This window comes from Mobula hypostoma, chromosome 2, assembly GCF_963921235.1.
Source record: "Mobula hypostoma chromosome 2, sMobHyp1.1, whole genome shotgun sequence".
Classification (NCBI taxonomy): domain Eukaryota; kingdom Metazoa; phylum Chordata; class Chondrichthyes; order Myliobatiformes; family Myliobatidae; genus Mobula; species Mobula hypostoma.
Genome location: NC_086098.1, coordinates 52,840,815 through 52,862,223, shown reverse-complemented (window position 1 = coordinate 52,862,223; position 21,409 = coordinate 52,840,815). Strand labels below are relative to the sequence as shown.

At 38.4% G+C, this 21,409-nt stretch overlaps 1 pseudogene; it reads right to left on the bottom strand.

Moving 5' to 3' along the window:
• The window catches only part of LOC134357212 (meprin A subunit alpha-like), a 28,281-nt pseudogene extending 7,094 nt beyond the window's left edge, over positions 1-21,187 (bottom strand).
• Between the last annotated feature and the right edge of the window lie 222 nt (positions 21,188-21,409).

Sequence of the window (21,409 nt, the reverse complement as noted above, 5' to 3'; positions counted from 1 at the left end):
CGTGGCTGCCTCTTTCTCATCGAGGTAGGGTCCCATACCCTCAGGGACACAACCTTTAAACTGCTCAATCAGGATCAGTTGTAGCAGTCTGTCATAATCCCCCTCTACCCCCTTCGAGGCACACCAACGCTCAGAATATGTCTACATCTCACGGGCAAACTCCAAATACGTGTGGTCCCACTGCTTCCTCGCATTCCGGAACCTCTGCCGGTATGCCTCCGGGACCAACTCATAAATCCTGAGGATGGCCTCTTTCACCACCTCATACCTCTGGGCATCTTCCGCGGACAAAGCTGAGTAAGCTTCCTGGGCCTTCCCTTTCAGCACACTCTGAAGTAAAACAACCCACTTATCCCTCGGCCAGTCCTGACTTATAGCCACTTTTTCGAAATGGAGAAAGTACCGATCCACGTCGGTATCGTCAAATGGGGGAACCAGCCTAACCTCCTGGGTCGCCCGGAACCCTTCACCTTGGTTCGGCACGAGCCCCTGCTCGGCCCTTATCTTTAACTTCTCCAGCTCAAATTCCCTTTCCCTCTGTTTCTCCTCTCTCTCCAACTGTCTTTCTCTCTCTTGCCTTTCTACCTCTTTCTCTTTCTCCCGCCTTTCTAACTCCCTCTCCTGCCTTTCTAACTGTCTCTCCTGCCTTTCTAACTGCTTCTCTTCGTGTTCTAACTGCCGTACCCGGAACTCGTGCTCGAGTCTCAGTTTTTCAAGCTGTACCTGTACCGCGTCTCCAGCAGGTTTTTCAATAGACACCACCTCCAGATAACCTTGGGGAAACACACCTTTAGATACATAGTGCTCTACAATAGCTCTGTGTATCTCCTCTCTCCTCATTGTCGACTTCACCTTAGCAAGATTCAACCGTTTGGCCACAGCTATCAATTCCGATTTCCTGGCATCCTCTAATGCCTCCAAGGTCGGCGCCTTTATAAATTCCTCAGCCTCCATTTCTGCTGTTTGTCTTTTCTTTCTTTCGGGAATTTTAACCCAATCAATTTACTCCATCCCAAATTTAGCGTTCAAAATCGCGGACGAGAACCCCACTTATGTTACGTACCCCGTAACTGGGTTGCCAAACCAGCAGAAATGGATCATTCAGTTGGAGTCTGGAGTACTAGAACTAAGAAAGTTTTATTAAAGAAACAAGCAACACAGTAATCGAAAGGATAATAAATGCAACAGTTCAGCGATGATAAACACACATGTGCACAGAATTAAGATAACAGCATCAATCAAGCTCTATCGTTGTCTAGGGGTAAATGACCAAATTTCAAAGTGACTCAAAGTTCAGTCCAGTTTAGTAGTTCAGTTCGCAGCAATCGTTGCCATGGCGATGGACAACGTGGGGGGAGAGAGAGAGAGAACAGGAACAACTGATCATTCAGACACGGCTTCACTCACAGACCGGCGATTTTGGGCGGGTCCTTGGTGATGTCACCTGAGGTCACCGACTGTGACCCCTCCTCCAGATGCGGTCGATCCTCTGCAGTGAACCCGGCACCCAGGCAAGGGCGGACACACACCGGGTTCCCGCTGATCGTACCTTTCCACCCTGGCCGTTGTCTGATACTTCCCACTGACTCGTGAGAGGCGTACCGCTTCCAGGGTCTTGTTACCTCGGGTGGCGTGTGTGTCCTGCCTTAGCGAACCGGTCCCTTTTTATCCCCCTGCTGGGGTATCGCCTGTCCATCACTTCAAACAGTTCAAGGTTCAAAGGGGGGAGCCGCTCCAGACAGCTCTCTCTCCCCCGTTCCTTCATTACACATCTCCAGACGCTGCTCCATTGTTCCTTATCTCTCCTTCCCCTGAGGGCAGGTGGCAGACCACTTGCTGATATCACTGATGCTAACCGAGGCCAGCAAACATCTTAATTTTATGTGTATTCTCGTCACACTCCTCAAACTCAACTTTGTTTCTCTGATGTGCTGCCCCGAAATCCGCACCTTATCCAGGCACCTGTCCAATGGACCTCTGTAGCTCCCAGGCACCCCTAATTAGGAAGGCTGCTCAAGACTTCACTATATCATGAAATAACGAAGGCACGTGGCAAAGTTTAGTCTGTGGCTTTAGAGACAGAAGGAAAAGTGAAAGTTCAAAGTAAATTTATTACCAATGTACCTGAGCTGTATGTCACCATATACCACTTTGAGATTCATTGAAAGAAGGAAAGGATGAAGTTCAAACTGTACATAATTTTTAGAAGAGATAACAGTGCCTCACGTGTGCGCAGCCCTCCAGTGAAAGTGATATCTTATCCGTTAAATAGGGGCCATGGACAATTCTGATTTGATGGAGACAGACGTGAAAGCACAGAGGAACATATGGAGAAATTTCAGAAATGCATGTTCACTTCTGTTGTTACTGGGCGATCGAGAATCTTCCAGACAGACTGCCTCAAAATCCCCAGCTTTGCCTGCTGTTGGCAACCGAGATTGAGGTCGAATCGTTCGGATAGAGATGGTACTCGGTACTCGGTGTCGGAGAGCAGATCGGAGGCTCAAAGTTTTCCGACGACTCAGAGTCGGACTATGGTCGGGCATGGCAGGGAGAGTTTTTCTTCCTTCTCCCGTCTGCATGAGATGTGGGACATTTGAGAGACTTTGAACTTTTTACTGTGCTCATGGACAGTTCTTCATTAAGTTATGGTATTGTTGCACAGTTGTAACTATATGTTATAATTGTGTGGTTTTGTTAGTTTTTCAGTCTTGGTCTGTCCTGTGTTCTGTGATATCACTCCAGAGGAAATATTGTATCATTTCTTAATGCATGCATTACTAAATGACAGTAAATAGGACTGTGTGTCTTCATAATCTAAATCTAAAGCTAAATTCCCAGGTTTCAGGAGGAGAACAGTACTGAAAACAAACATTACTAGTGATTGTGAAGTTATTTAATTGTTAATAAATACTCACCTACTTCATTAAGGCCCATCTGGGAAAGTGAAACCAATTCTTAACCTGGCCTGCATTCTAGAGGACTTCAGTCCCATAGCAAAGTGTGTGATTCAGTGTGTAAGTACAGATGGCCAAAAGATGCCGCCCTCGCAGAGTTTGTTAACAAATTATAAGGAGACACCACTAAGTGGTTAATAGTTTGGGAACTAGGTTAAGGAAGATGGAGATAAGACCCATAGAAACTATGAACATGGTGTGTGTATGGCACTGAGAGATTTAAAACTAGAGAATGAAGGAAAATTCAGATACTCTGTGAAACAAGCACAAAAAATATTTTTGTTTCATATTTCCCGGTGTCTGATTATTTTCACTCATATTTATTCACCTGTGTCCATTATGTGTATGTTTTATACCAGCTGTCCCCGACCACCGGGCTGCGGACAGGTGCCGGTCCACAAAGCAAGTGCTACCGGGCCGTGAGGAAACGACATGATTTGGTGACATGAGTCAGCTGCATCTTTCCTCATTCCCTGTCACGGCCACTGTTGAGCATGAACGCACGTGAGGTCATGACCCTCGCGTCATCCATGTCAGTGTGGGAAGGAGATTAGCTCCTCGAGCTTGCAAATGACGGCGGGCTGAAAAGTATGTTTGACATTACACCTCTGCTGGCATTCTGGATCAAAGTCAAGGCTAAATATCCTGAGATAGCCACGAAAGCACTGAAAACGTTGCTTCCATTTCCAACATATCTCTGCAATGAATGCAACAAAAACTAAACTGCGGAATAGACTGGACATAAGGAACCCCCTTCGGGTATCGCTGTCTCCCGTCACCCCTCGATGTTGCAGGGAAACAAGCCCAGGGCTCCCACTGATTCAGCAGTATTGGTGTGTTGCAATGATTTTATATGTTCATGCGGGGAAAATATGTGCTGTGTGTTTAATATCCAAACATTACTTAAAATGTTATGATACAATTGACTTATAAGTGACTTATATAACCATATAACAATTACAGCACGGAAACTGGCCACCTAGACCCTTTAAGTTTGTGCCGAACGCTACTCTCACCTTGTCCCATCGACCTGCACTCAGCCCATAACCCTCCATTCCTTTCCTGCCCATATAGCTGTCCAATCTTTCTTCAAATGATAATATCGAACCTGCCTCTACCACTTCTACTGGAGGTTCGTAGTCCGTTCAACACTTACTTCAAGCTCCCCTGATAATTGACTTATCACTGTATTCATGCGAGGAAAATATACGCTGTGTGTTTAATATTAAATTCGTTAGATAAACACTTTTAGAAATGAAATTGAGTGTATTAGCCACTTATCACCTATATTGCGGTCGTGATTAACACTCCACCCCCACCCAATCAGAATCACCAAAAACGATTTGTGAAAAAAATCGGCACGTTCACGCATGTGCACTGGTGCCCACACAAGGCTTCATTGTCATTGTAGTCTTTCTCGGGGTAAACACGCATTTGACTGCTACTCTTCTCCATTGGCAACCCTACCCCTCACCTCCGGTCGCCGGTCCGCAAGAATATTGGCAATATTAAACTGGTCTGCAGTGCAAAAACTGTTGGGGACCCCTGTTTTATACTAACTGAAAACAAGGAGAAACAGTTTGACCAAAGCTCAAGCTCTTTCTTATAGAATCCATTTCAAACAGATGCTAAAATTGTAACAGAGATATTGCATTTATTTTCTCAGCGGGTAGAAGAAAACTTCCATCTGTAGTGAAGCTTCGAGTAGACGACATTCTCAGTTTCACATCAGGATGCTGGTCCAGTACTGTAATGGTAACTTGTCTGTTCCCAACTGGCCATTCAAGCATATCATCATTTTCACCACTGCACAGGTGGAAAAAGATCCCTGTATAATTTTCGTAATAAGAATGAGGTCTGAATATAAACCATATCGATATCCTTCGGGGCTCTCGAAACATGGACAGGTTATGGTCCTCCTATCATTGTTTTGAATCTTTTTGATGAATTTCCTTACATGCCAGACACTATAAGGACATTTGGTCTCGATAAGTGTGACATCATCCAGGAAAATACCACCTGAAGAATCACAGGATTAACCAATTATTCCTTCGAAAACATAATGAAACTTGGCTGTCGCATTGAAGGTCACATGGGCAATGTTCCATGAATGGCTGCCATCCGCTATAGAAAAAGAAATAAATGATAAAAACATGAAATATTTGTCAAAGTTTCAACAATCAGAATGATTTATCATACAAGGCATAGAATTTAATGTGGTTGATGAAATCTCCAGGAGTACCGGGAGTAAAGCACGTTCAAATGAAGTGAAGTGAAACAAAATGAACCAATCTGAAAATGAGTAGTTTCATGACTGGAATAACTAAACATAAAAGTATTCTTTCTAACCAGCACACCAACATATGCTCAAAGTATTATTATATTGCAATTATTTATTGAAAATAGTGAAAAATTTGGTTTCTAGGCTACTTGGATAGTTTCTGTTATTAGATTTTAAAGCTCACCAACCCTCCAGATCAAAGGTGTCGCTATGGAATAAGGAATTGTTATGGATGCTAATTTTTCAGAAAGTCCTCTTAGCCAATGATACTCAAGTTCCTCACCCTGATCACTGTCAGTGCTATTTCCTGCTCACACCCTGAAATGGAAATTTATGTCAGTTTCAGTGGCAATTTCTACTCTGTCCTAATTTACACACTGTTCAAATAAGGTTCTTCCTTTCCCTACATTAGTTTTCCCTTCTCTATTTCAGGGATAGATAGGTATTCAACATTTATGAAAAACCAACAAACCCATAACTTTCTTGGCCACACTCCCTCTCTTGCCAGTTCCTGAAAGGACAATGCTAGTTTCCGGTTTCCTCTATCTTTGTTATATCTACTTCAATAATGTTACTTCACACACCTTTGCTTCTGATTTCCTTCATCAGTGATTATCCTTAATGAGCAGATCTTCAGCTGCATCCACCCCATTCACTGCACTTCTCCATTTCATACTCTCCTGAACCCACTCTTCGTGGAAAACACACAAAATTCTCAATGAACTCAGCAAGAGCGGCAACCTGCCTGAAGAGGAATGAAAGGTCAACATTTTGGGCTAAGACTCTTCATCAGGACTCAAGATCAGGCCTTGTGAAGGGTCTCAACCTGAAAACTTGTCTGCACATTTCCCTCCATTCTGTTTGAGTTGCTTAACATTTCCGGCATCTAGAGAATCTCGTTTCCCCATTTAATCATTGTCTTCACTTTCCATAATCATCAACTCCGCAAAACACTATCACTGCCACCTACAGTGTGGCACCCTTAATACCCCAAAATGCTGCTTCAGGACTTGATGAATCCTGAGGAATGGTCTCGGCCTGAAACAGCAATGCTTACACTTTTCCATAGATTGTGCCTGGCCTGCTGAGTTCATCCAGCATTTTGTGTAATAAGTGTAATATTTCCAGTTTGGTGATGATACAAAGCTCACTAGCAATATGAGCTGTCAGGACGATGTAATGAAGCTGTAAAGGGATACAGAAAAGTTGACAGATTGGATCACACATGTCAGATGGAACATATTGTGTAAATGTATGAGATCAAATGGTTTGTTAGGGAAAACAGAAAGGTAGAGTGTTTTTTTAAATGGTAAGAGATTGAAAGTTGCTGATGTAAAGGGGGCGGGATCTGGGCATCTTAATGCATGAAACATTGAAAATTAGCGTACAGGTAAAGCAAGCAACTAGGAAGGCAAACAGTGCATTGGGTTTTACTGTGGGCAGACGAGAATAAAAGAGAGGAGTAGAGAGCATTAGCTCTGATTATATACATCATTGATGAAACTACATTTAAGATATTGTGAACAGGTCTGTGGCGAAAGTGAGTGCCAGCTTGGCATTTGATGAGAGATTAAGGAGACTGGACCAAGAATTGAGAGGGTCGTCATTAAGAAGTAGGGTACTTGACTGGGTAGATGTGGGATAGATATTTCCCCTGGTTGGGATATCCAGACCAAAGGTCATAATTTTAAAATAAATGCTGGCCAGACTGGATAGAAGTGAGAAGGAAATTCTTCATCTGGGTGTACTGAATATTTGGCTCAATCCCTAAGCATATTCAAGACAGAGATTAGTAGATTCTTTGATATCGATATCAGACTTTTGGACAAATATTATGCATAGGAGAGATTTGAGTTCAAAGTAAATTGATTATCAAAGTAACACACTCAAAATGCTGGAGGAACTCAACAGGCCAGGCAGCATCTATGGACAAAAGTACAGTTGACATTTCAGGCCAAGACCTTTCAGCAGGACTGGAGAAAAATAGATGAGGAGTAAATTACTCCAATCTTTACTCCTGCAATCTAATCCTCACCTTCTTTTCTCCAGTCCTGATGAAGGATCTTGGCCCAAAACATCAACTGTACTTTTTTCCATAGATGCTACCTGGCCTGCTGAGATTTTCTAGCATTTTGTGTGTGTTGCTCGGATTTCTAGCATCTCAGCTTCTTCCTTGTTTACTATCAAAGAACTTATTTGTCACTATATACAATCCTGAGATACATTTTCTTGCAGGCCTACTAAATAAATCTGATAAGCATAACAGAATCAATGAAAGACTGCACCAACAGGTCGTATGTAGCCCGCAGAATGTTGCCATGATTCACCTGTGCCATCTTGCAGATTTAGAGAGAAATGGACAAACATAGACAAATGAAGTAATAGGTTATCAGTCTAAAAAGATCATACCTTGTAATGTATGAATTTTAACTAGTTTTTGAACAGTTCCAGTTCCATTATCCATTTTCATCCAAATAACGAGCTTATCCATTGGACTGCCTGTCATTTTGTAGAAAAACTGAAGACACTGCTCATCCCTTCTGGGTACAGGATCCTGGATTCCAGAACAGCACTTTCACCAGTCTTGCCATCCTTAGTATCAAGGTACATGAAGTATCCAGCATCTAAATTGTGAATAATATGTTAGAAACTGGAGAAAGTGGAACTATTTGTGTACGTAGTAAAAAAAAGCCTCAGATTCATTCATTGTTTTACAACTATGGAACAAACTAAGATGCAGAAATTATTGGTGACAAGAGAAAGAATAATTTTAGTTTTACACATTTATATCAAATGATAGACTTCAGGATGAAGCATGCTTCAAATCAAACTCTTAATCTGAAATTAAAGAAGCAATTGAAGATATGATAACCATTTATTTCTAATTGAATAAAACAAAACAGGATCATTGATTAAGTTGATATTTACATAACTGAGTGTAAAAATGTAGTAGATGTCTGTAGGCAATTGCTCAGCAGTTTAGGGGCTGCTGATTATACAGCATTCCTAAAATAAGCTTCTGATGTGCAATTATATTTTGTTCCAGTCCTAGTTTGTCCATTATTATGTCATTGATCATAAGTTTTTGTTTCTTCCTTCTGCCAACAATGCAATCAATCCCCTTTGGCATCATCCTGTATATTCCTTTCATTTTTTTCAATAGATCATTCATGCTATCGCCTGTCAGAAGTTACTTGTGTAGCTTTTCACATTTGCCAAGTTTCCTTATTAACATAGAAACATAGAAAACCTACAGCACAATACAGGCCCTTCAGCCCACAATGCTGTGCCAAACATGTCCTTACTTTAGAAATTACCTAGGATTACCAATCGCCCTCCACTTTTCTAAGCTCCATGCACCTATCCAGGAGTCCATTAAAAGACCCTATTGTATCCGTCTCCATCACTGTCACCGGCAGCCCATTCCACGTACTCACCACTCTCTGCATAAAAATCTTACCCCTGACATGTCCTCTGTACCTAGTTCCAAACACCTTAACACTGTGCCCTCTTGTGTTAGCTATTTCAGCCATGGGAAAAAGCCTCTGCCTATCCGCACGATCAATGCCTCTCATAATCTTATACACCTCTATCAGGTCACCTCTCATCTTCCATTGCTCCAAGGAGAAAATGTCAAATTTGCTCAACCTATTCTCATAAGGCATATTCCCCAATCCAGGGAAAATCCCTGTAAAGCTCCTCTGTACCACTTCAATAGTTTCCACATCCTTCCTGTAGTGAGCTGACCAGAACTGAGCACAGTACTCCAAGTGGGGTCTGACCAGGGTCCTATATAGCTGCAACGTTACCTCCTGGCTCCTGAACTCAATTCCACAGTTGATGAAGGCCAATACACTGTATGCCTTCTTAACCACAGAGTCAACCTGCGCAGCAGCTTTGAGTGTCCTATGGACTTGGACCCCAAGAACCTTCTGATCCTCCACGCTGCCAAGAGTCTTACTATTAGCACTACATTCTGCCATCATATTTGACCTACCAAAATGAGCCACCCTACACTCATCTGGGTTGAACTCCATCTGCCACTCTCAGCCCAGTTTTGCATCCTATCGATGTCTCGCTATAACATCTAGCAGCCCTCCACGCTATCCACAACACCCCCAACCTTTGTGTCAAAGGTATTGGAAGCCATGGCAACAGGTACAAGTCATATTCTTCCTAATTTCCATTCAGTCTCCTGGATTAAACAGCTTGTTAGATGAAGAACATGTGATGGCTCTGGGCCTGTAGTCACCAGAATTTTGAAGAATGAGACATAACCTCACTGAAACCATGGTGAAAGGCCATGGTGTGTGGATGTGGAGAGGATATTTCCTGTGGTGGACGAGTCTAAGACCAGAGGACACAGCCTCAAAATAGAAGAGCATCCATTTAGAATGGAGATGAGGAGGAATTTCTTCAGCCAGAGAGAGGTGAATCTGTGGAATTCATTGCCATAGACAGCTGTGGAAGCGAAGTCTTTATATATATTTCAGGCAGAGATTTGTAATTGGCCAGGACATGAAGGGATATGGGGGCGGGGGGGAAGGCAGAAGTCTGGGGCTGAGGGGGAAAATGGATCAGCCAAGATGAAATGATGGAGCAGACTCATTCGGTCAAATGGCCTTATTCTGCTCCTATATCTTATAGTCTTGTGGTCTTATTACCCTTCGCATCATTTATTACAAGGTCAAAAACTTTTCTTATCAGTAGGAAAGCCATCCATCGTAAATAGAATTCTAAGTCACAATGCTCTAGAGTTCTCTGTTCTTTGATTTCAATTCTTATTGGACATACTTAGATAAAAATAGTTAAAAACACAGCACCTCAGAACCACTATAGTTTTTTTTGTGTCACAAAACAATTCTTAAGTTCTCTTGGGGCACTGGATGGAGTAAGTTGCTTTTTGGCTTTGCTCCATTCATTTTTCAATCTTTTTAACACCCTTTTACTATCTATATTAAAGTGTTTATAACACTTTTATATGCTTGAACTTTGATTTTTAATCGCTGGAAATGGATACCAGAGGGAAAAAGGCATCAGCCGAAGGCAAGGAAGCAGGTAATGGAAATGGAAGGAGAGAAGGTGATTTTAAACAGCCCAAACAGTCTCAACTTACTTTGGAAGCTATGTCGAAGCTCCTGGATGATAAATTCGATAAAAGATTTTCTACTTTGGAAGTATTGTTAAAGGAGATTGAAGGGAGCACTTAAGCGGGAGAGTGAAAAACAACAGCGGCAAATTTCTGAACTTGATGTAGCTGGTAGAGAGAGATATCATAGATTGGATTTGTTGGAAAAGAAATTAACTTTGACCACTCAAGCACTGGAACAGTATAAAGTCAAGATTATTGACCTGGAAAATAGCAGTCATACACGGAATTTGCGAGTAATAGGACACCGTGAAGGCGTTGAGAGTGGTGACCTTACTAAATTCCTTTCTCAATTTTTAATGGACATGTTCGGCTCTGATCAATTTTTTTTCTACTCCTCCTATACTTGATCATGTTCAGCAGGCTTTAAGAGCAAAACCTCCTAAAGAGTTGAAGCCTTGACCTGTTTACTCCGATTCCATTATCTGCATAGCAAGGAGCATTTAATTCGAATTGCCATCAGAAAGGGGTTATTGAACACGGAGACCTCAACTTTTGTCTGGTTGAGGACTACAGTCCTGAGGTAATGCAAGAAAGAGCGCTTTTTAAACCGGTGATGTCAGAGCTCTATCAAAGAAAGTTCCAACCAGCTCTGCTATATCCAGCTCACCTAAGGGTTGTTCTGCCTGATAAATCACGTAAATGGTTTATATCCATGGACGAAACTCATCAGTTCCTAGATAGCTTTCTGGCTGTCTATTGGTCAATTTTCAGGCTTTTGTGGATGGGAAGTGGGGTTATTTTTAATTTAGTTTTTTTCATCTGGGTTGATCTGAAACTATAAATATGTCTGAATTGTCGTAACTTCCGGTTCCCCTTTAAACCTTTTTCCATCTTCCTGATTTATGAGTTTCCAATGCATTAAGGTTAATCCTTCACATACCATATAGCTTATTCAAGTAAAATGGATAATATTATTAACTTTGTTTCATGGAATATGAATGGTTTGAATCATCTGATTAAACGGAAGTAGATTTTTAAAGTTTTTCATACATTGAATGCTCAGATTATCTTTGCCCAGGAAATTCATGTGAGGAAGGAGGATAATCGGTGGTTTTTTAGGTCTTGGAAAGACAAAAAATTTCACTACAACTCACAGGATAAGGTGAAAGGAGTCTCTACTTTCATCGATTCCTCAATTTCATGTGTTCTCTATGAAACAAGTTCACACCTGAATGGTAGATTTTTGTTAATTACTGGTTTACTTTATAACCAAAAAGTTGTTATGGTTAATATCTATGCACCAAATACCGACTATCCTGAATTCTTTAAGCATTTATTTGCATCTCTTCCTAAGTTAAATAAATATACATTGATAATGGGCAGAGATTTTAACTGTTGCCTGAATCCGTCAATGGACAGGTCTGCGCCCAATCAGGTACTTCCAAACAAATCCACTATTTTTATTAATTCCTTTTCAGTTGACTCCAGAATTTTAGAAGTTTGGGGGCTTTTAAATCTTAAAGATAAAGAGTTCTCATTCTTTTCTCATGTGTATCATAATTACTCTAGAATTGATTATTTTTTTATGCACTCTCCGTTAGTTTCGTCTGTTACTGCCTGTGAGTACGATTCAATGGCCGTCTCTGAGCCTGCGGCCTTGAAGCTATCAATCAAATTAACTGATGTAACTTTCAGTACCCAACAATGGCGGTTCAGTTCTACTCTGCTTCAGCACTTAAACTTCGTTAACTTTATTAAAGAACAGATTACCTTTCTCTTTTCAACTAACTTCACGGAAGAAATTTCCAGCAGGATATTATGGAATACTTTTAAAGTATATATCAGTGGACAAATTATTTCATATTCTACTGGATTTAAAGAATGAATTAATAATGAAATACGTACATTGGTTGATAAGATTAAAGAAATTGATATAAACTATTCTGCTGCTCCTAATCTGGAGCTTTATAAAAAGACAGTTGAACTTCAGATGCAACACAGTTTATTATTAACATCCCCGATTGAAAATCAATTACTTAAAACTAAGAGTCAATTTTATATACATGCTGATAAATCAGGTAAATTACTGGCCAACCAACTGAAAGCTGCTTCAGCTAAACGTCAGATTATTAACGTTCGTAAACAGGATGGTATTTCGATGGTTGACCATGACGAAATTAATCAATCTTTTCAGGAATTCTATACCTCTTTATACCAATCAGAATTTCCTGATGATTCTACCATAATGCATGAATTTTTAAGGAAATTGAATATTCCAAAATTACCATTTAATGAATGTTTAACACTGGATGCATCCATTACGGAAGAAGTAAAGAAAGCAATTTCTTCCATTAATTCTGGTAAAGCACCCTGTCTGGATGGGTATAAAGTAGAATTTTAAAAATCGTTTTCAAATCTACTTTCTCCTTGGTTATGTAGAATCTTTAAGGATGCCTTATTTGTAGGTAAATGATCACAATCCTTTTATGAAGTATCTATTTCTTTAATTCCTAAAAAAGATAAAGGCCCCACTGAATGTGTATCATATAGATCTATATCCTTGTTGAATGTGGACTCCAAAATCTTTTCCAAACTATTAGCAAGTAGATTGGAAAATGTATTGCCACAAATTGTCTCTGACGACCAGACAGGATTTATTAAAAATCATTATTCATATGTTAATGTTAGGAGGTTAATGAACATTGTATATACTTCTTCATCTAAAACTCCAGAATGTGTTATTTTGCTTGACGCCGAGAAGGTGTTTGATAGAGTTGAATGGGAATATTTATTTAATATGCTTGAGAAATTTAATTTTAGCCCAAAATTCATATCTTGGATTCAATTGATATGTCATACACCTTTGACTTTTGTACTTAGTAATAATCAGAGATCCCCCTTTTTTAGGCTTTGTCGAGGTACTAGACAGGGCTGTCCTTTAAACACTTTACTACTTGATATTGCCTTGGAGCCCTTGGCAATCGCTCTTCGTGATTCACCCAATATACTTGGCATTATTCGTGGGAATGGGATGCATATGGTATCACTATATACAGATGACCTGTTACTATATAATCCCAAACCCAGAGAAATCCATCCCTGTAGTAATATCATTTTTTCCTCAGTTTAGTAGTTTTTCTGGTTATAAGTTGAATCTTAATAAGAGAGAGCATTTCTCATTAAATATGCAAGTTCCAATTTATAGACAATCACCTTTGAGACTGGTTACTGATTATTTTACTTATTTGGGTGTTAAAATTACTAAGAAGTATAAGGATCGATTTAAAGTTAACTTTTTACCCTTAATTTTTCATGTTAAACAACTGCTTACTAAATGGTCCTCATTGTCCCTATCATTGATTAGTCGAATTAATGATGCTAAGATGATTATTTTACCTAAATTTCTGTATCTATTTCAGGCGGTACCAATCTTCATCTCTAAATCATTTTTTGATATTATTGATTTTAAAATTTCTTCATATATATGGCAGAATAAAAATCCTACATTAAGTCAGAAATATTTACAGAAATCAAAAAAGGATGGCGGTTTGGCATTGCCGAACCTTATTGGGCCTTATCTATTATTGGGCAATTAATATTCGATATCTAACGTTCTGGACAGAAGATTTGGATGAAATTCAATGTCCACGATGGGTGAACCTCGAGTGCGACTCTGTACAGGGGTTCTCATTGGCTTCTATTTTGGGGGCTTCGCTTCCCTTTGCACTTATTAAACTGAATAAACAAATGATTAATCCAATAACTAAACAAACAATACGAATATGATTTCTATTTCAGAAATTTTTTGGATTGAATAAATTTACCCTATCAAGTCCTATTATATGCATTTTTTTCTTCCAACCATCCAGAACTGATCAAGCTTTTCTTTCATAGAAGACAAAGGGAAAACATGTTTTCGTGATTTATTTATGGATAATTGTCTCATGTCTTTTGAACAGTCGTTTAATAAATATAATTTTCATTAATACCACATTTTTTCAGATATTTACAGATTAGAAACTTTTTAAATGTTATTTTACCTACTTTTCCCATACCACATCAAACTGAAATTACAGAAAAAATTTTAGCTTTAAACCCTTATCAGAATGAGTTTAATAGCAATTGTTTACGATTTAATTACAAAAATACATCTATGTACATCTGATAAAATTAAAAATGAATGGGAAAGAGAACTTCAGGTATCTTTACCTATAGAAAAATGGGAGAAAATTCTCCAAATAGTTAACACTTCTTCAATATGTGCTAGACATGCTTTGACACAATTTAAAGTGTTTCATAGCGCCCATATGTCTGAGGCTAAGTTAGCTGGTTTTTATTGCCATATCAATCCTGTCTATGACAGATGTAATTCTGAGGTAGCTTCCTTGACACATACGTTCTGGTCTTGCGCTCTTTTGGAAAAATATTGGAAAGACATTTTTGGTATTATTTCAGTAGTTTTACATATTGATTTACAACCGCATCCTATTACTGCAATTTTTGGATTACCAGTGATAGATTCTAGTCATTTATCCCCTTCAGCTTGCCATTTGATTGCATTTGTTACATTAATAGCCAGAAGATCCATTTTATTTAAATGGAAAGATTCTAATCCCCCTAGTACATTTCAATGGCTTTCCCAAACTATAACATGTTTAAACTTGGAAAAAATTTTAGGAGTGGTATTATTGATCCATCGGTTAAATTTGAAGAAACTTGGAAACCATTTATTCAACATTTTCATATGATGTAAGCTGACCTTTTCTGAATCTTTTTCAATAACTTTTTGTTTGTGTATAGAGGAGCGGAGTTAATGACAAATAATGATCTTAACTGATGAAACATGGCAGCCCAGCCTTTGTTTTGTTTCGTTATATTTTTTTGGGTTTTTTTAGTGTAGGGGGACTTTTTCTTTGTATAAAATTTTTTGAATCTTTTTCATGTTCAGTTATTAAGAGATTGGGCGGCTTAAATTACATATGTTACTCGGAGTCTGTGATTGTATATGTTAACTGTTATTAATGTAACCTTAATCTCTTTGTATTATTATCATTATTATGTTTAATATTTGGAAACTTAATAAAAAGATCGAGAAAGCAAGAAAGAAACAATTCCTCACACTTCCGCAACCCTTTTAGTCATATTTGGACAAATCAAAATACTGGTTTTCTCTGCCATTCATATCTGAAGACCAGATGTCATTTGATACCAGGCAAGCCAAATTAATGTTACCCTATTATTTTAGTGTATGGGCATTTAATAATATTGTGGCTTCACCTGGAATCAAATTCATATTTAATAAGATCCAGATTGTATCATTATGAATGTTATTACATGCTCAGTATAAAATTATAACTAATATGCAACAGCAGTTCTTAAATAAAACTCAGTCAAAGATAAGAGTTTTAGGGAATTAAAACATTTGATCGGATAGGTCAAGAGATATCAAGGTTTTCACCAAGAAATCCAGAACTAAGAGGAAAATTGTTAAATGAGAGCTTTCTGATATTTGGCTGTAATATCAGAAAGTTTTTCATCATGCTAAAGGTATTATAAATCTGAAACTCTTTGTCAGACTGCTTTTGAGGAGTAGGCCAATCTGAAATGTCACAACTGAGATTCCTTTAGTCAAGTTTATTTGAGGTTATGCAAACAACGCAGGTAAATGTTGATCAGATCCAGGTCAGCCATGATCTTTCCCCATGACAGAACAGGCGCAAGGATCGGAATGGTGGATTAGGTGATCATGGGAAATTGAAAGAACTTGATGGTTCACACTCACCTCTGCATTTTCCATTTATAGTATGATCTTCATTTCCAGGACTGCTCTTCACATGAACCCAATCGGTAGCATCCTGTTCTCCCTGGATCATGCACAGATATTAAGAAACTCAAATGCACATTGGTCCAACAGTGTGAGAGTGGCATCTGAGATAAAGGTTTATGTGAAAATCAAAATTAATCAATATCCCTGAAGAGGACCATAGTCATCAAGAAAAATAATTGAAAACTGAACTTACTGCATTTATACATTCGATTTAACCTCAGCAGATCAAGAGCACTGAAGTCTAATCGCTGTCCAATAATGTCATTAAACGCTGGTATCTTTGTAGTGATGGTTCGCACACTATTGTTTTTGTTGAAGGAGAATAGTGCATAATGCATCAGAGATTCATAATCATATGGAGTATTCTGGTCAGTAATGATGTCATTGCCATACACTTCAAAATTTATCTTCTTATCTGAATAAAAGTACAACATTGACATTCAGCAGCAGTTAAGGGTAATTTATTTTCAAAATTAGATTAAATGTTAAATTTATTTAATTAGAATTACAGATTTTATACCAATAACCAAGCAATCCTATTATTCTTTTGCAACTTAGAGGTATTAAAGTATCATTTGAAAGAAATTACAAATACCTGATGTAATTTGATACTGAAGGATGTCATTTGGCCCATTGGCTCCCAGTATAGTTATCCCAATAGTCCCATCTCCTCTCTATTTCCCTGATACTTATTCCCCATACACATGCTCATCAATTGTCCTTTGATTCTTTTTGCCTCCACCCTACACTCAGAAGTCATTGGAATGAGCTAATTACTTTACCAGCAAGTTTTTACCATGTGGGAGGACGCCCATGTGTTCATGGAGAAATCATGCAAACTCTACACAGACAGCATCGCAGGACAGGGTCAAGCCCAGATCCTTTCAGATCTGTGTCAGTATGCTCAACTAAACCAATATACCTATGAGATTGTTAACTTGAAACCTTACCAGGCTGAATTTCATTCCACCGAATATTAACGTAGTAACCACGGTCTGTTCTTGAGTGCTCGTGGTAAAATCCCAGTGCATGCAGAATTTCATGCTCAACAATAGCTTTTGTGTCACACCATTCACCGATGGACAAATCTTGGCCTTTGTGGTTATTACCAACAAAAGACCAGCACCTGTTCAATGAAGACAGTATTTTGACAATTACATACAAAGAAGAAAATATACAGTTGTTTAGAATCCAGTAGATATGTTTGAAATATGGTCGTTTTGGCAACGTACAGGACATATTTCCATATTTCAATGACATAGCCGACGAGGAGTCATGTTGGTGCTAAAATGTGACTCCTTTGTGTTCATCTATGAAAACAGCTTAATTTCTAACTTTGATGTCTCTCCTTTTCCCTTTCAGCGTGGCTGGGGTTCTATTAAAGACCCTGACCTGAAGTTACACTCAGACCTTGGTTCTTTGCTGTGGTGGGAACCGCTCCCAGGAGCTCACAACCGGCCGCTTTTCGATACCTCACAGACGCGGCCCAGAAAGCGAGCACGCTTTCAAGGTTGTGAGGTTTTGCAGCCCCGAGGATGGAATGATTCTGAGCCAGTTCCACTGACTGAAATGTCGCAGGAAAGAATGAAGCATCAGGAACACAAATCAGCTGTCGGAAACTGTGTACTCAGCGAGTGGAGGGTGCTGATGTTTATTTTTGTAGAGATGGGTAGGGGTGGGGGAGGATAATTGCCTTGCTGCTGCTTGTGCGTGGGAAGGGAATGGGGGGGGGCTTTGGGGTTCTAACTTTTTAACTGCCACTCATTCTTTGGGGCTCTCTTCTATCTTCGTGGATGTCTGCAAAGAAAAAGAACTTCAAGAATTACAGAGATTTCATCTCTGATATTAAATGGAATTATTGAACTGCAATGCTGATATTAAAATACCATCAGATCTTTGGTGTTGTTGTTGTGATGTCAATCATAAATAGTATGCACGCCAAGTTCATGATTAAAATAAGCTGCAGGAATATGCAAGGATTCTTTCCAGGTACCTGCAGAGAGCCACAAACTCAGCTATAGCTCAAATATTTAATTCGACTGTCAATGTACACTGCACAATATTAAAAAGACGAGCCTCTAACCATCTCCTTCTAACAATCTCCTAACCATCTAGCTTGAAATGGAGTGCAGGGATCTTCTTCCTGATCCTGGTGTAGGCAAATCAAGTTACGAACCACACTATACCTTACGTTTAGGAAAAGATGAGCAGGACAGGGAGAACAAAGGGAAGGGCTGGGACATGGTGTAGGCCAGGAGAGACTGAATGAGATTAGTAGTGGTGGTGTTTCAGATCTTTCCTATTTCTCTCAGTCTCTCTTCTCTTTTTTTTCAACTTGAAACATAATTTCTTTCTAAAATTTCCCAGTGATTTTCTGAAGATTAATTTAGTTTTTGTCTCTACATTTAGAGAAGAATTTAAAAGTATATTGCTGTCTCTTTTGAACAAAATCAACAATATTTCTTCTTTGTACGTCATGCTTAATGCACCAAGGCCCATCAATATATGAAGAGGGATAGGAAGAAAGATAACTCACATATCTACCATCAATTAATCAGAGAGAATTAAATACAGATTTTTGGTTTAAATAGTTGCAAAGAGAATTTCAGAGTGATCAGAGGAAGACTCTTTTAATGAGAGATAGAGATGAATATGCAGAAGATAAATTTGGGAAAATTAAGAATGCAAACTTAGAAAGTTATGCTAAAAGAAAAGATGGAGCAAGGGTAAATCAAACTACTACAGATGCTAGAAATCTAAAGCACTGGTCAATATTTACAGCATGAACCTGCTATATTGTTTAATACTTGCAGAGTACCTGAAAGGAGATAAATAATACTTGGCTCTCTTCTTTCACAGTCAAAACAGCACACAGTTTGCACTATTTTATGAAACTTAGAATCTTTCGTGCAGTCTATATATAAAAATTAATTATAAAAACTGTATAGTTTTATACATACCCATTTAACTTTTTAAAAGATGGGAAAGATTTCGCTCCTTCGTATGTTTTAAAATCAATGCACGACTTTAAGCGAAACTGCTCAAACACATGCAAGATGATGCCCTTGGCATTTAACTCTGAAAATCAGAATTTAAGCAATTCATTTGAAGTATTTTTACACAATAAACCAAAGCTAGGTAAATATAACAAATGAAGGAGTTTGACCATAAATTTTTTCACTTGTAATGGTCAAAAGCTACTTAAAATATTATTTAAAATGATATCCAAATACCGCTACTTCATGCTTATGAGATGATGAGGATGAATTTTTCTGGAAATTCTCAGTGTAAGTGCCACTATGTCTTTCAACTCCTGAGCATATACTCACTGACATGTTTCTGTTGTGCTCTGTGAATGGGCTCTGCATGGAGCCCAGCCACTGAGTAGAAACTTGCTCAGAGTCCCTAGGAATCATGTTCCAGGAAACAATTAATTTGAGCAACACACACAAAAAGTGCTGGTGAATGCAACAGGCCAGGCAGCTGTTATAGGAAGAGATACAGTCAATGTTTCGGGGCGAGACCCTTCATCAGGAGTCCTGACGTCAACTGTACCTCTTCCTGTAGATGCTACCTGGCCTGCTGCATTCACCAGCATTTTGTGTGCGCGTTGCTTGAATTTCCAGCATCTGCAGATTTCCTTGTGTTTGCAAACTATTAATTAGAGTTTTTTTGTGCTTCTGTTAGAGAAAGAAGTAAAAATATCTTAATTTGATTTTTTTATTATTGATTACATTTATTTTCATGTTTTCAACTATTTAAAATGTTTTGAAGAATCAACTTTGTTTTCTGTTCAAACATCATTCAGAATTCTGGCAAGATTGACCCCTCTTCTGCAAAATAATACGGAGAAATTTCAGATATGCACGTTATGCATTCATCTTTTGCTGTCCCATGATTTAACTTTAGGAAAGTATATACAGTTAATGAAGCAAAATGATCATCCACCGGGCTGCAACATGTGCACTAGAAATTGCCTATCATTCTGGGTCAAAAATTAATCTGCTTTGATTTATTTTACAATGAACAACAACAGTGAATATATTTGTTAATCAACACAAAAGTGAAAAAGTGCTCTGTTCATTTAGCAATATTTCACTTTTGAATTCTGATTGCTTATCTTCAATAAGTCCCTAAAGTTGTCAATGTAAACATTTCAATTTGCCCTGTTTGGACAAGATTGACCACTCTCCTGCAAAATACTATTGAGAATTTTCAAATGTGCACATTAAACATTCATATAATATTAGATGCTTAAATCAGGATATTAATAAAGACTGTGAAGACCTCCATATTATCAATAATTTGTAAATAAAATTTTACCAAGACTATCTGTTAGAATGTATGGAACTGGGAATGTCCATCTCTTTGTTGGGTCTTTACGAGCATTCCGTTCTCGCTGAAACAAAGTCAGGAAATCAATATTCCATGAAAGATGACAGCATGGTACAAGAAATGAAACTATTATGAATCAATATAATGCATATCATACTTACAACTACTTCAATGTCTCCCTGAAGCAAAAACCTTTGGGATTCTATCAGAAAGGTAATCGGAAAAACATATTATAAGAAATTCTACATGTTGATCAAAGATGCTGTGAGAATTTTCAATAATCCAGAGAAATTTAGAAGAATATACTAGTAAATTTAAGAGACTTAACTTTCTAGATAGTAGAGAATGCATTCTTTGTTCTAAGTCTTATAAATTACCTGCATTTATTTGTGGGATATGCTCTTTTAAATTGCTAACATCCACTTCATAATCTAATTAATGAAGAATTTAAAATGAATGCATTAAACATTAAGAAAGACGTTGTGTGAAAGACTTTTAAAACAAGTAACAGAGAAAAGCAACACTTACAATTTTCAAAAGGACCCTTTCTGATCTGGAAAAAGAAATATTTGATTTTAAATGGTAAAAGTTTCATCAAAATAATTTGCAAATGAACATAGTGCATCTTACCACCAAAGTTTCACAATTGCCAACAAAACTACTAAAGAAAAAGAATACAATGCGGATGAGTGCATTTTGTTCCACTCAGCAAATGCATTGGCTGTCGATATATGGACACACTAACATTCATTTTTCACCATCTTGACATTTATAGCATGTTTGGGATAAATCTACACCACGGGGAAGATGAGTGCAATAGTCCAAAATCCTTTCTTCTAATAACAGCTTCATGGTACAAGAATGTTACTGTATTCCTAGCCTTGCGTTTTTTTTGGTAAGTTATTAAGACAATTCAG